General features: G+C 39.9%; 1 protein-coding gene across 2 annotated transcripts in view; it reads left to right on the top strand.

Annotated features, from left to right (window-relative positions):
• GRAP2 (GRB2 related adaptor protein 2) overlaps window positions 1–14,026 on the top strand; it is a 102,747-nt gene that overhangs the window by 15,693 nt on the left and 73,028 nt on the right. Inside the window, exon 1 of one of the 2 annotated variants that reach the window (XM_038171577.2) lies at window positions 8,241–8,376. The exons of the other annotated variant lie outside the window; for it this stretch is intronic. The gene's annotated coding sequence lies outside the window, so the exon portion shown is untranslated. Of the gene's footprint in view, window positions 1–8,240; window positions 8,377–14,026 lie in introns of those variants that run through there. 2 annotated transcript variants of the gene reach the window in all.

Raw genomic sequence — 14,026 nt, 5'->3', positions numbered from 1 at the left:
CAGCCTGAGATATTCCTAGCATATTGTTCCTTTACGTACATTGATCCTATGAAGCATGGCCTCTTCAGATGAAGAGGCAGGGATTAATGAACCACATGGAAAGACTAATTTGTCTGAGTTAGAGGAGATTAGCTTACTTAGACCATTAACATAATTAATCTGAGGCTAGAAATGTGCATTCAGTATTGCAGATGTGCTGGATTTTTAAGGTGTAGTCCAATACTACTTTAAAAAAAAAACCAAACACTTCCTAATACATATTCAAAGAACTTGATCTCTGTTCTTTGAAGGCATGTAGAAGAAAGATGTCTCATTGCTTTAATAATTTACCTCTACAGTGTCGTGAGGGATCCCAAAGTTCCTCTGGGAGCTTCAAATCAAGGGCTATAAGGTATATAGGTTCAAAGGAATAAGCCATCAAGGAATACATGGCTCTTGTTGGGGAAAACAGTTTTCCTTGCATTTTGTGGGGCAGTGAGAGGCTTACAGAGATGCTTCCTAAGGCTAAGAGGGGAAACTAGAAGAAGAAAAGGGGGCTGATGAGAGAATTCATCTCTGCCCTATCAGATCCCTAAGAACATCTATGAAGCTGTACCTGTTTCTGTAGCTGTGCACCCCCAACTACTAAATCACTTTTTTTCCTTTCCTGGTCTCGAGGTTTGATATTGATGCAGTACAGTTCAGACTGCAACCAGTTTGCCTTTAGAAATTCTTTTTTAAGATTTCTACAGTTACAAATCTATCTGAAAAAGTATAAAATATTAAGGGGCTGGTGCTAAAATGAATGTGCAGGCTGAAGCTGTTACAGGAAAAGCATTTGGGGGGGGGGAAGAAATGATTTTGGGATATAGCTTGTGTTGTTCCTTGATTTGGTTTGAGAGAATTTAGTAACTCTTCTGGAAACATTTTTAATGCAGAGCTACTAAGTGAACTTGTTCTAGCAATGTTCCAAAGTGGAGCCCTGAGCTTTATAACCTTAGACATGGGGTTTTATTTCCAGCTCTGTGAGAGTAATGGGAGGAGCAGCTTTTCTTTTTGACATTTACTTTAATTCATAAAAATTACAGGTATCTGCCAAAATATCCTAAATTGTGGGGGAGGTGGAAATTGGGTCACGGAGAAAGATTAACATTGAACAAAAATATTTGCCAGCAGTTTAAGATGAGAAAGTGAAAACTGTGTGCTGTAGAAGAATAGGCTGCCTGTGCTTTTACACAACCACTACTGGCTTATTACCTTAGCTGAGAACGAAGAAGGCTGGAGTCAGGCTAATTTTCTTTGTGCTTGTTTGCTCTTCAGCTTTTATACATCATCAGATCCCCATGTTCTGCTCTTCTGACAGGGGGTACTTGGGCTGATTTCAGATATCTTTGTGGTTAGGGGATGCAAGACCAGGTTCTCAGCAGACAAGCCTTCCACAGGGGTCACGTCTTATAAATGCAAAAAGCTGCAGACAACTTGCTAGCAGCAGCCGCAATGGAAACCTAGCTGCTTCTCTGGGTGGACAGAGGGAGGAAGGCAATGTGCCCACAGTGGATTTTAATATATTCATCAGTGCCAGACAGATTCTGATTAACAGCGGTTGTCTCTTTCACCGAAGCATGACGATCAGGGACCATCCATCCTCTCTCTCCCTCTGCGTGCTGCCTTCCAAACAAACCTCACCAGTCACTTATTCTCCCATTAGTCCTTTATCAGACAGTGTTTAAACCGCCACTTGAAATCAGCCACATTGAGTCTATTATTGGCATATCCACTTCTATTTCCAGTTCTCAGCTTCTCCAGTCGATGAACTTGTGTTATCATTATTTAGTCTTCAGTGCCTTCAAAGCCTTCTGCTTATTCTTTCCATCTTGGCTTTTAAATCTATTAACTTCTTGTTTTCCCTTCGCAGTGTATTGAACACTCTTTGCAAGCAATGTCCGACATTCAGTATGAGATAAGGTATAATAGGTCCACTGATCATAGAAAATAACATGACGCTGTTTTGTATTAAGTGTAGCTGGCACATTTAATAGTAAAAGTTTGTCTGAAAAGGACACCTTGGGGTTGAAATTGCTACCAAGTTTTGAGGGGATGGGAGGCAGAGCCTTCTCTGTGAAGGTTCTGTGTTTCTGTAGCGTTTTGTTATGCACAGAGATCCCTTCTCCTAATAGATCCTAAACTGCTTAAGCAGCTATACACATTATGCTTGAGCTACAGCTCAAAGTTAGCTATTTCTAAGGTTAAATTTAGTTAGCTCTCAGCAATATTGTGTGACAGTTCATGACAGGGAATAAAATTTACTTTCAGTAGAACTGCAAGGAGGACACTTATGCTAAGTGAAATGTACTGGAGTTGTGGTTAAAATGCAGGAGGGATTTTAACTTGTAAAGACTTGCTACAAACAAGGGTACACAAGAAGTCAAGCCTCCAGAATCTCTTGTGCTGTCTCTGGTAGGCTGTGTACAGAAGCCCTTGGTTCCTCTGTTTTCTTGATCAGCTAAATATTAGCTTAAAAAGAAGGGTGTCATGTACAAATTGCAGCCTGTTTTCTTCAGTCCGTGAGTATTTTTAGAGGTCTCAGTGTCAACCTTCCAGCTCAGTCCAGCTTGACAGATTCATACTGGTTACACCCTTTGCTGGAAGGATTCAATTTCTTTCCCTGCTGCTTCCTTCTCAATTCAGTTTTTCAAATGCCCTGTGACAGGAAAGAGATGGGTTTGGGTGATCCGACATGCATGGGCGCGTTTTGCTTTACTGAAGGTCAGACTGCTTGTATTTAGGAACCTGCCTGAGGAGAAGTCTTAAATAGTCAAATGTGTGTGCACACGCATCCAGGCTTTGCTAGCAGTGTTAAGTTAAACCACATATTTTAGTTATCATTGAGTTATAGTTCATCATTGCTGTGATAGGGTATCAATATAGGGTTGGGTGAGTTGCGGGGTTCTCTGGGTACTGTACAGATCCTAAGAGAGCATGACAATTATTCCTGCATCCATACTTTGTCCTCACAATGGGCCAATTCTGAGGATAATGGGAAACTTGTCTAGTCTGTTTTGGTCTTGTAGCCAGGGAAGAAGCTGCTAGCTATTTTATAGAGGTGTGTGGAACATATACTGGTATGCTGCCAAGTGGAAAATTTCTAATTGCTGGAGAAAGACTGTGAGGCTGTGGATTGTAAAACACTGCTTCAGAGTCTGTTTAGCCTGCGGTATGAAAAACAAATGGTAAGATAATGTTTTAAGAAGTCCATCACCTAGAAAATTAAGGACTTGTTTAGCTTGTTTAGGGTTGTTATAAATCAGGTTTTGTATTACATAGAATACTTCCCAGTTTAGGGCAGTGTTTTCCCTCTTGATGAAATAAACCACTTTATAGATTTCATTTAGTTCATTTTTAGGTTTTGATACTAAATCTTCTGCTTCTTGCCTGACACTTCCTCTAGCTGCCCATAGACATCCTTCATACCATCCCTTCATATATTTCCCCACAATTATCCTGATGCTTTGTTGGTAAGACATCTTTATTTTTCTACTTAAGAGCGGATCAGAAGATTGGGAAACGCAGGGACAACCCACAGATACAAATACAGATGAATGTGCAAATAGCTAAGAAATACACAGGCAGATAGTACTGCATAAATGTTTTATCTTTTATACACAGTCAGTTCTTGAGGATTAAGCTCCTGAACAATGGGGGCATGCTAATAGTTTAAGTAGTAACAAAACGAAGGATAAAATGCAAAAAGTCTATCTTCAGGAAAAGAACTGAGCAATTTGGTGTTTGATTATAATTATTTGAACATCTTAAATGAAATTTGATGACATAGATTATGAGAGAATACTGGCACAGACTTGTTTACAAGGCTGGTGTAGTCATCCTGAGACCTCCAAGTGACTAGACATCCTTGATGCTTGAATGGCATTGTCCAGAATCTGATCAGATGCTAAATGGCTTTAACCATGATTGTTACCTTCATCCTAATAATTTGCAGTTCCTGGACCATAATACTTAAATATTGCCTTAAAACCCCAAAATTTCACTTTTCATCTCCAAGACCACTGTGTTCAGTAATGCAATGGCATTCAGTAGCAGAAGAATTAGAGGTCATGGACCTGACTTTTGAGTCTTTTGAATGAAACAGAAGATGAGAACCCCTGAGGTGAACACAAAAGATCTTGTGGCAACAGTAAGGGAAGGATGATTTTTCTGCTGGAGTAACTGAATTAGGAGATGAGACAGATGTAAAGAGAAACTGATGCCATGGGAATGGCTGAAACTAAAATATGCATGAGAGAAATACAAATCAACATTATACCAGATTTTCATAAAATGCAAGTTTAATTTGTGAGTCCTCATTAGCAATGACAGTAGAACAAATTAGCCACAATAGAATTGCTCAAGTCCCTATTTCTGAATGCAGCTGTATTTCGCAGAAGTACAGGTAGCTGGAAAAGCATTCTGAACCCTTTCTGTACAGGTGTGATCAAAGAATTGACAAATAAGTGGTAGAAAATGGCACAAAAACAAATATAAAAACCTTTATCCAAAAGTGTATGTCTAAAACTGCACATGTTTTCACCACCAAAAACTCTGCCAGAAATAATTGCTCTCATTTCAGGATGGCTATTTACAGCAGGTATTTGCTAATGGGTATGCTAACAGGTATCTGATGCAAATACTTGTTGACCTGATTCCCACTTAAAATAAGTGAATTTAAAAAGTTTGACCAGTTTAAATAGGCAATAGCAGGGAGAGGGGATATGGGAACAAAATAAAGGAAATAATGAGACTGAGTGATGCTTTTCTGGGATGTTTTTGTATACTCTAGCTAAGGTTAAGTGTAAAAACTTAAAATGAGCAAGGAATCATACCCCACTATATGCTGGGCTGGGTACCAAGCCTCAAATTTCTAGGTAGTGCTATTATATGAAGCTGTGTTGTGCTCTGGTCAGTATGGGATTGATCATCACTAGTTAATATAGATTCAGATCTTTTAAACACCACAAGCTTTCCTCTGCAAGTGCTGCTCACTTATCTGTAGCTTTGTTGTGGGGTCATTCAGTTCTATGAGCAAAAATATTAAAAATCCACGCAAACCCTCATCCAACTTTATCAGAGCATATGGAGGGAAGCTGTAGCAAGGCTCAGCCCACCAAATGAGAATTCAAAAGGGAGAGGAGGAAAATAATATTTAGTTCTGCAAGAGAAAATATTAAAGAACATCGCTTCACAAGAATACTTAAAAATAAAATTGAAGCTTTAAAATATTACAGCTATGGAAAGACATTTCTTTAATTCAGTTTGTTGCTTCTGCTTTTGTAGCTGTTGATGTCTGTTTGTAAGCTTTCCCCTTCTCCAAGGGAAAAATGTGTTTAAATTAAACTGTATGCTAGAAGCTTGTCTAAACTAACGCTGAGGTTTTGACATGAAGAATAAATTTAAGGAGTTGGCCTTTTGCTTAAAATCAATCACTTCATACAGCAAAAACTGTTAACAGCTGTTAAAACTACTGCACCGCTCAGGCCAGAGCCCAAGGATGGGGGAAGGGGAAAAATGATGGTCTGCAGCAAAGAGCAACCAGCAACGAGGCACCTCTGCTGGAAAGACAAAGCCTGACCTAGTTCTGCACTTCACAGGCTCCTGTGAAAAGTTTAAAGATCCAAGCTGACTGTAGCAACCTGATAGCAGGCGTGTAGGGCGGAGTGTGTGATTTGAGAGAGGCAGAGCTGTTCCCCAGCTGGGGATAGCTGTGGGGCTGAGTGGCTGTCGCTGGGGAGCAATGAAACCTGCATCCGTGAGGAGGGAAGCTGGGGGTATCAGAGCAGAGAAAGAGGGATGGGAGTTATACAGGAGATGCTGTCAGCAAAGCTCCCTATGGATTTACCAAGGATTTGGGTTCTGTTTCATGAAACAAGTCATCTATGTGCAGATAAAAGCACTCCCAGAAAGCCCAAGTGCAGTGCCGCCTCACTTGTCACACAGTGTCACACTGCTCTTGGCACGGTCCCAGCTTGATGCTGGCCTGATCTACGTACCAGAAAGCACTCACCCAACAACAGCAACCTAAATAGTGACATATCTAGGTACAGACTTGCAGGCAAAGCAGCTACCAGCTTCAAAATTCAGGTGTGATTTTTGCTCCCTCTCCACCTGTGAGTTTTGTCTTCTACACCACTCCTGTGAGCGCTGCTTCGTGACTTGATGACAAGATCACACCGAGGCCTACTTACACAAGTGGGAATGCCACCTTTATATTCTTCCTCTGCTTCCTAGGGCCAGGTGGGGATTGTTCAGCCTCTGAGCTAATTCATTATGCCGGTTTGAAATAACCCTGCAGCTATTTATTACAGTTCGATATATTCCTTCTTTGGAATGCAGGAGTGTGCCTGGAACTGGCATATTTCCCTGTCTGTGGAGGAATGAGCTGATGTCTTCTTTAGAGAAGCTTTATGGCTCCTCTTTACTAGCAGACACAAGAGTCCTTGTGAGCAACGATCTGCTGTGTACATGTCACATGGTAATGTGCTGATGTGAGATAGCAGTATATAGCAGGCGCTCTTCCAGCTCCTATGAAAATGCAGGAAAGATGTAATTTTTGTTATATGAAATGTTTTTGTTATTCTCACAATAATGCAAGTTTAATTAGCAAATTCTTAATTTAAAAGATATTGCTCAGATATGCAAATTTGGACTGTTTTTTTTTTTTTCAACAAGCAGTATTTGTTTCCTGACTGCCTACTTCCAAACACCACTGACCACACAGGATGTGCTTTTTAATTTAATAGTTTGTGTGATACAATGGTTTCTGTTTTGTACTTCCATGGTTGTGCCTTTTTGTTTATTCTGAAATGCTTAGTATTTTCTTTATTTGGCAGGAGTATTCTACGTTAAAATAAAGTGCATCTTCAGAGCATTCACTCACTCCAGGATGCTCTGAAACAGTTTTCTAGGCTCTGCAGAAAAGCTACGAGCAGAATGCAAAAATCTATCTGGCACTGACGTGTCTTTCAGTGGAGTGAGTGCCCTGAGTGCCACCACCATTCCTTTGCAGTGAATGATGCAATGATGTGGCAAGGTGAAAGAGAGAGTTGATGCTTTAGCTCATCTACCAAAACAAATGATTTTTTTCATCTGGGTCTAAGTACATCTCTCTGACTGGACCTACCTAAAACCTAAACATCACAAATGACAGCTTAACTCTAGACTTATTTAATGTCTAGAAATGGCTTTAGGTTTGAATTCAGGGGACTAGCAGAGGGGACTGTGTCAAGGAAAAGCTTGCCGTGTCCCTGATGAAATTGTTCTTGTTTTACAGGTAACTGGAGAGTTTTTGGTTTTGTAATTTGTAAGCCAGAGTTCCTGCCCAGGTCTAAAAAGTGGATACATGCAAATGTGTTAACAGTTCCTGACTTTCATTCTTAGATTTTTTTTTTTTAGCCTTTGTCAACACTTACTGTTGAATATGATGACTTATAATTATAAGTTATGGACAAATAAATGAAACAGAATTTAAATATAAATTTAAATAAATTATGGACGATTTGAAAACTATTGAAGCACCTGGGCATCTCACATTGTACTCACCTGGGGCTGACAGTAAGAATTGTCAGCAGCACAAAGGTGATGCTGATAACGCACTTTAAACTGGAGGACTGATGTGCCTACCTGAGCTACCACAAAACTCGGTCAGCAAACACTAGGAAGCCCACTGGGAGTGAGAGAATGAAGAAATATGAATACACATAGCACTGACTATGAATTCACTTGGCCTTGGAGTAGGGTACAAACCTGCTATCTGCCTGCACACTATCACAAGATGAAGAGCTTCAAAACTTCATTGCTCAGGTGTGTTTCCCAAAAGCTGCAGTAGCTGAATGCAGAAGCTGAATGCAGTAGCAAGGGGGATGGTCTGCACAGAAGCTTTGTGACTGTGTGAAAAAAAGGTCTGACTCTGAAGTTTCATGGCCACTGGTGACATCAGCTCATGGGGCTGGTAATCAAGGATCAAGCAAGGCGACTTGTGGGTTTTGAAGTGCTTGCACCTGGTGCTTTCGTGGAAGGAAGCTTCAGGGTTATGCAGGAAGCAAGGTTTGAGGCAGCATCATCCTCCTTCCTGTTGAAAGCCCTCTGTGAAGTAGCTTGGTTTGTCTCTGAAAGGCAGGAAGCAGCACCTGCAAGGCAGCAAATAAAGATGTCTTAGAAAAGGGATGCATCACAGATGGGGTTGGGGAAGTATGTTATAATCATGCTAGTTGGTGTGTAAATTGCTTAGCATAAATGTGGTCATGCATTTTGGTGCACTTACGAAGGGGGAATGTGCCACAAGGATATCTGAACTGACAAACCTGACTGGCCAGCCTGACTCCTGCTCAGAGGCTTCCTCAAATGGAGGTGATGCTTTTACGTATAATGATACTATATATATTCGTTTCTATGAATGAGGTCAGTCACTTTTTGCATCTGGGTAAACCTCTGATGTTCACAACATCCTCTGTCAAGGAGCTCCACAGTTTAACTATTTTACTTGTGTCACTAACTTCTTTTATTTGCCAGTCCATCTGTTTCTTTGCTCTGTATTCAAGTCATTCCATATCCATTCTTACCACTGTGTCTGATTTTGGGGGAGGTCTGGTTCCTCTTTAACTTATGTTATATGGTCTTGGGAGTGGGTGAGGGGCATACATGTACCAGGACGTGATGTGGTATTTGAAGTGTTAGCACACCATAAATGTATACAATTGCATAATGATCTGCTTTGGTCTTTGCTCCTTCTTGTAGTTAGAATGTCATTCTACTTATTTTTTTGACCCGTGATGAGCACCAAGCTGACACTTTCTCAGGTCTTTTACAGTGCTGTGTTCTGAAGTAGTCATTGCCATCTCAAAGCTAATAATTTGTGCAAAGTTGCTGTTTTTCCCCATGGGTGTTGCTTTATCTACACTGTACTGCCTCATTATAACACTTCAGTTTTTCAGCAAGATAGTGTGGTTGTTCTTTATCTTATTAATCTGATTAATATAGGCACCTCAGCAAAGTTTGTCATCACAGGGTGTAACCTTTTTCTAGACCTTTTCTGAATATATTGAACAGACGTGTCCCAACACAGATTCCTAAGGGATATTATTGGTGACCTTCTACTAACAAAGCCCTTCTATTCCTATCTTTCACCTGTAACATAATCACTTGAGGACTTTTATCCCATGGCAGGTTAGTTTCTTTAAGAATCTCGGGTAATGATCTTGTTAAATTCCTTTGCCTTTATAGAGAAGGAAGGGTTGAGATTCTCAGAGTGACTGCTCCAGCTGTGCTATGCCACAACTGGGGTGAACTGACTGCTATCAAATAGTTCTTCAGAGTAATTTAAAGGAAACTGTGATGAATAGCAAATTGCAATCACTATAGCAAATTGCACATAAGCATAAGTTGCTAAATCTAAGTTTCTTTTCTATTAATAGAACATCAACAATAAGAAAGTTACAGTTTTGTTCTCTGGTGCTGGATCAGCCAAGGAAAATGATCTTAAATGTATAGGGCAGTCATTCTGATCTGCATAAATGGGAAAGAGGGCTGCTTGTCTGTAAACATTAACTGTTGAGCTACTTTAATCAGAAATATAATCATGGCTATAAATCTTAATGAGTTTGTTTTTATGCATGCAGAATGGGTTCTGCTTTCTAAGATCTTAAATTTGGAGGAGTCTCGTCTCCTTGTTAATAAGGCCACTTGGTAGCCTAAGATGTGAAATTAGGAACAGCACCAGAGCATGAAGCTTGACCTGCTGATAAACCATATGGTGCTATTATATTATAATGATGTCACTCCCTGCCCCCTATGCACACAGGAGCTGTTAAACATTCATTTCTTAAAGCTAAGTGAACCCAGGTGGCATTGTGAGTGACCCAAGCCTCCTCCTTGGGATTCTCTGCTGAAGCATGCTAAGAGCAGTTAGGTGTTTATGTGGTGTGAAACAGGTGACTGGAATGAAACTGCAAAACAGACTGCTGGCCCCAGACACTGACCCCATGGGGGAATCAGTGAACAAGATGAAAACAAAAAAATTATCCCCCTGTACACTGCTGCTTTAATCCTGATTTGCACCAATGCCAATGTTATGAGTAGAAAATGTTATTCAATTTTGTCAAAAATAAGCAGGTGAGTGGGTATTATTGTCTGACATTAGAACAGGGCATTGTAATAAACTTCCGTGCATTTAGTAATTTAGGTCATTGCATCTTCTGGCTTGGCTAGATAAATTACTTGAAGGTCATCTCCTTGCCTAATGAAGTGAAATCATCCAAGTCTTGTTAGTTGTGAAACAATTCAGCAAAGTTAGAAAGGCTTGAAATGTATTCATGCGTGGTCTAAAGAAGAGCTCTGTTTCCAGAAAGTTACCTACAGGTAGCAATATTGATGAAAGAGTAAACTAAAAAATGGGAAATAGTGCAGTGGGGAGCACACCACTTTCAAACCTGCCATAGCAATCCATAACAACATGGGAAACGTTGTGTTCAGGTAATTGTTACAGTTTCTCGAGATAAATCAATGTGGCAAAATTAAGTGCTGGTGACACCGACACAATAGGAGCAGTTTGTCATGCCAGCCTGCTCAGTTCAATCTGAAACAAGGCACTACAGCGAAAGAGAATGTTTTCAGTGAATTCTGATGAAGTTGAGAATGACTTAGCACTCTGAGTTGTTTGGCTTTTTTATTACTGGATAAAAAAATATTTAAGATAATGAAATTCTCGTTGATTAGAATGTCTTATTATACTGCTAAATAGGCTATTTACAGAGAATGGAGACTTGAGTAACTGAGTTATACAGAGAAAGACCCTAAAAAGGCTTCATTACATTTGAGATAGGATAGCAGCGTGCGAAGCTTATGTCCAGGATGACAATGAGGGTTGGTGTCATGACCAAGTTGTAAATACAGCCTAGAAGAAGAGATTGCTAAGGGATTCCTGTCTAACTCTCAGTAGCTCGGTAAGAACAGTAATAAATCAATCAAACAACTATAAAAATATGAGTGGTAGAACACTTCTGAAAAACAAGCTTTATATTTTGACTGCTGTTTTTTAATACTTCATAAATATTGAAGTCGATCTTTATAAACCAGTATCAGCATGCCACTGTCAATACAAGGAAAACTCTTTACCCATTTATGATGGATTAAGGTGCTCTCAGGCAATCTTTTTGATAGAATCTGTAAATGGCTTTATGACAAAAGTTGCTAAACAATAAAACAATGGAAAAAGTTTACTTACAGTGGTAGCTGGCAAAAAATGAAGCTTCAACCCAATTCAGCAGGAGGATAGATGCTTTCCATAGGGATAACAATCAAGTATCCATACGATAAATTTTTATGAATCATGTTGCCTTATTTTTCATTATCTGTGAAGCTAATGCTGTCATTACAGTATTCTAATATAGTGCCTGATTTGCTAGGAAAGGATTTCCTTATGCATCTCCAAAGGAGGTCTAATCAGCAAAGACTTGCATCATGTTGGTTTGGGATTTTTGATCAATGTCTCAGGGAGTGAGCTCGAGTGACAAAATTATTGGAAGTTAATCTGCAATTTCTATGCACAGGGCTCATATCTCATTGTGAGTCATCATCCTGTGATCTTGTGAAACAAATGAGTGAGTCCTGGTCAGGCAACAGAAGACAGACAATTCAATCCTATTTTATTTCAGGAAAAAGAGAAATGAATCTGCCCAGGAACTTTAGGAAACGTAACTTTATGATAAAGCTTAGTGGCATCTATGGTATCTGCTGGTACCTGGCTTAATGAGAGTAGGTCATCAGAATTCCATGGGAAGGTCAGCCACTGAGAGCTGCTTTTTCCCCTGATTATGTTCATATTAATTGTTGTGCCCATGGAATAATAGAATAAGCTTTATATTATTCCCAGTAGAAAATATTTTTTGCTGCCCATTTAGACAACAGCCTTGAAACTTTTTTTGTGAGGAAAATATTTCAGTGACACTTGACATAAGTGGAAGATTTCATACCTCTTGTTTGTTTTGTCCTTTGAGAAGACAAGTGCAAGGCCCTCACTGTGACAGTACTTGTAAAATGGCACACTTCTTTATCTATCCACGGTTAGCCCTGAGTACTGGAAGCACAACACCCAAAATTAACATGGAATCTTTCTTACAGGCTTACCTATTCCAATATTACTAAAAAATTGTTTGTGGGGGACCACCACAAGCTTTGTGCTGATTATTGGCACTGTGGAGAAATGTGAAAACTTTTTGTTGATCTGTCTGCTTTTATCACTGGCTATCAAATTAAAATGCTTTAATGCATCATAATATAGGTGATTTACAGAAGCATTTGGCACGAAAACAAATGCCTATCTTAGTTTGAAAATAATGAACTAAAATCAACCAGTAAAATTGATTTTACACAGCCTCTTGCAAAGAAGTAATTCTGATGATGATATTGTGGGTCTTAGTGGAGCAACTCTAATCAACATGCTAGGTCCCAGTAAGAGTATTGACAATTATGCGTTAGCAATGAGGTGAAATGTCAGGATTCAAGATCCTGTTTGTTTATAAACTGAACCACAACCATCAAAGCTTGAAGTCAAAGAGAGGGAGTGTGTGTGTGTCTATATCTAATCCTAAACTGTTGACAGTACCACAGATGCACAGAATGTAGTTGAAGCGCGTATGCTATGAAATCTAATGAGCAGTCTTGCTGTTGCTGATGAAGATCTTGTCAAGACTGAACAATTTATTCTTTATCACTGTGGCCATACCCATGACAGCACAACTGTTAATACCACCAGATTAGTTCTATTTTCTCATAAAAAAGTAAAACAGTAGAAAACATTCCACCCACTCATCCCGCGTCGATACAGCATATTCACTGAGCAGCCCTAAAAGTTAGCTGCTGGCACCAAATGGTCTTAAACACGATCATTAGCAAATTCAGAGCCATGTGGGGAAGGAAAGGTAGAGGGAGGTTTCCAGCCTGCATGGAAAACTCCTGAAATAGGAATTGTTGGAAACAGTTTGCATAAAAAGAGTTGTGCACATCTCCAGAAGCTGCCCCACAGCATCCTGCTCTCTGTATGGCAGTGTGTGAAACCCAATGTGCAGCAGGTAGATATGCAGAGGAAGTATGGTAAATTAAAAATAGTAAGCATGCCTGCTTGGCTTACAAGGGAAGTGTGCAAATTTGTAGGACACGTGTAAGAATTGAGTAAAATCCATTTTCCCTCAACTGCATAACAGAAGGTAAGTACCATCTGCAGAAATGCAAGAACCGTATAGCATATGGTAATATTTTTCCTTCTTTTATTTAAGTCATAGTGAAAGTCTGTTAATGTGGCTCCCCTCCCTTTCCAGTTTCCCTCTCGGTCACTTTTCCATGGCAGGTTTCTGACAATGCAGCTATCCAAACACACGTGGGTTGCCAGTCATGGTTGACGTGCAGAAGAGCCCATTGTGTGGAGCTTCTTGGATCTTCCGCTGGCACCTCCAAGCCTGGGATATACTGTGTCAGTGTACATAACTGCAACAGCAAACAGCATCTTCTGTAGCACAACTTGGTTTTGTGCAAGGGGCACTTGTGTTGCTGAAGCACAACGTGCAGATTTGCACGTGACTTATGGCTACACTTAAGTTAAGGGTGTTTTAGTAGTATAAGAAGCAGCTCTGTATGGGGATATAGCCTTGTTTCTCATGTGAGAGATCCCTTTGGGTGATCCAGAAGTGCAGTTTCTTCAAATAGCTGTAATACCGCTAATACTAATGTCACAGGCTGGTGCCATGTGAGCCCCTGCAACTGTGGTTTAGATAGATCTGTACTGCCGTTTCCTTTTTGACTGCTGATTTGCTTTAGCTTCTCATTGTAGGCATATACTGTGCTGCTCTTCATGCGCTGCTAACTGGAGCTTTCTTAGAGAAAGCTAGATTTTTTTTTTCAAAATTGTCTGTATAAGCAATTTCTTTGGTAGGCTGATATGCCATATCCCATTAAAGATTACAAAGCAGAGTCAGTGAGCATGACAAGGGATTTAAAAAAAAAAAAA

This window comes from Anas platyrhynchos, chromosome 1 (assembly GCF_047663525.1).
Source record: "Anas platyrhynchos isolate ZD024472 breed Pekin duck chromosome 1, IASCAAS_PekinDuck_T2T, whole genome shotgun sequence".
In the NCBI taxonomy this organism is placed as follows: Eukaryota; Metazoa; Chordata; class Aves; order Anseriformes; family Anatidae; genus Anas; species Anas platyrhynchos.
This window is presented reverse-complemented; position numbering and strand designations above follow the sequence as displayed.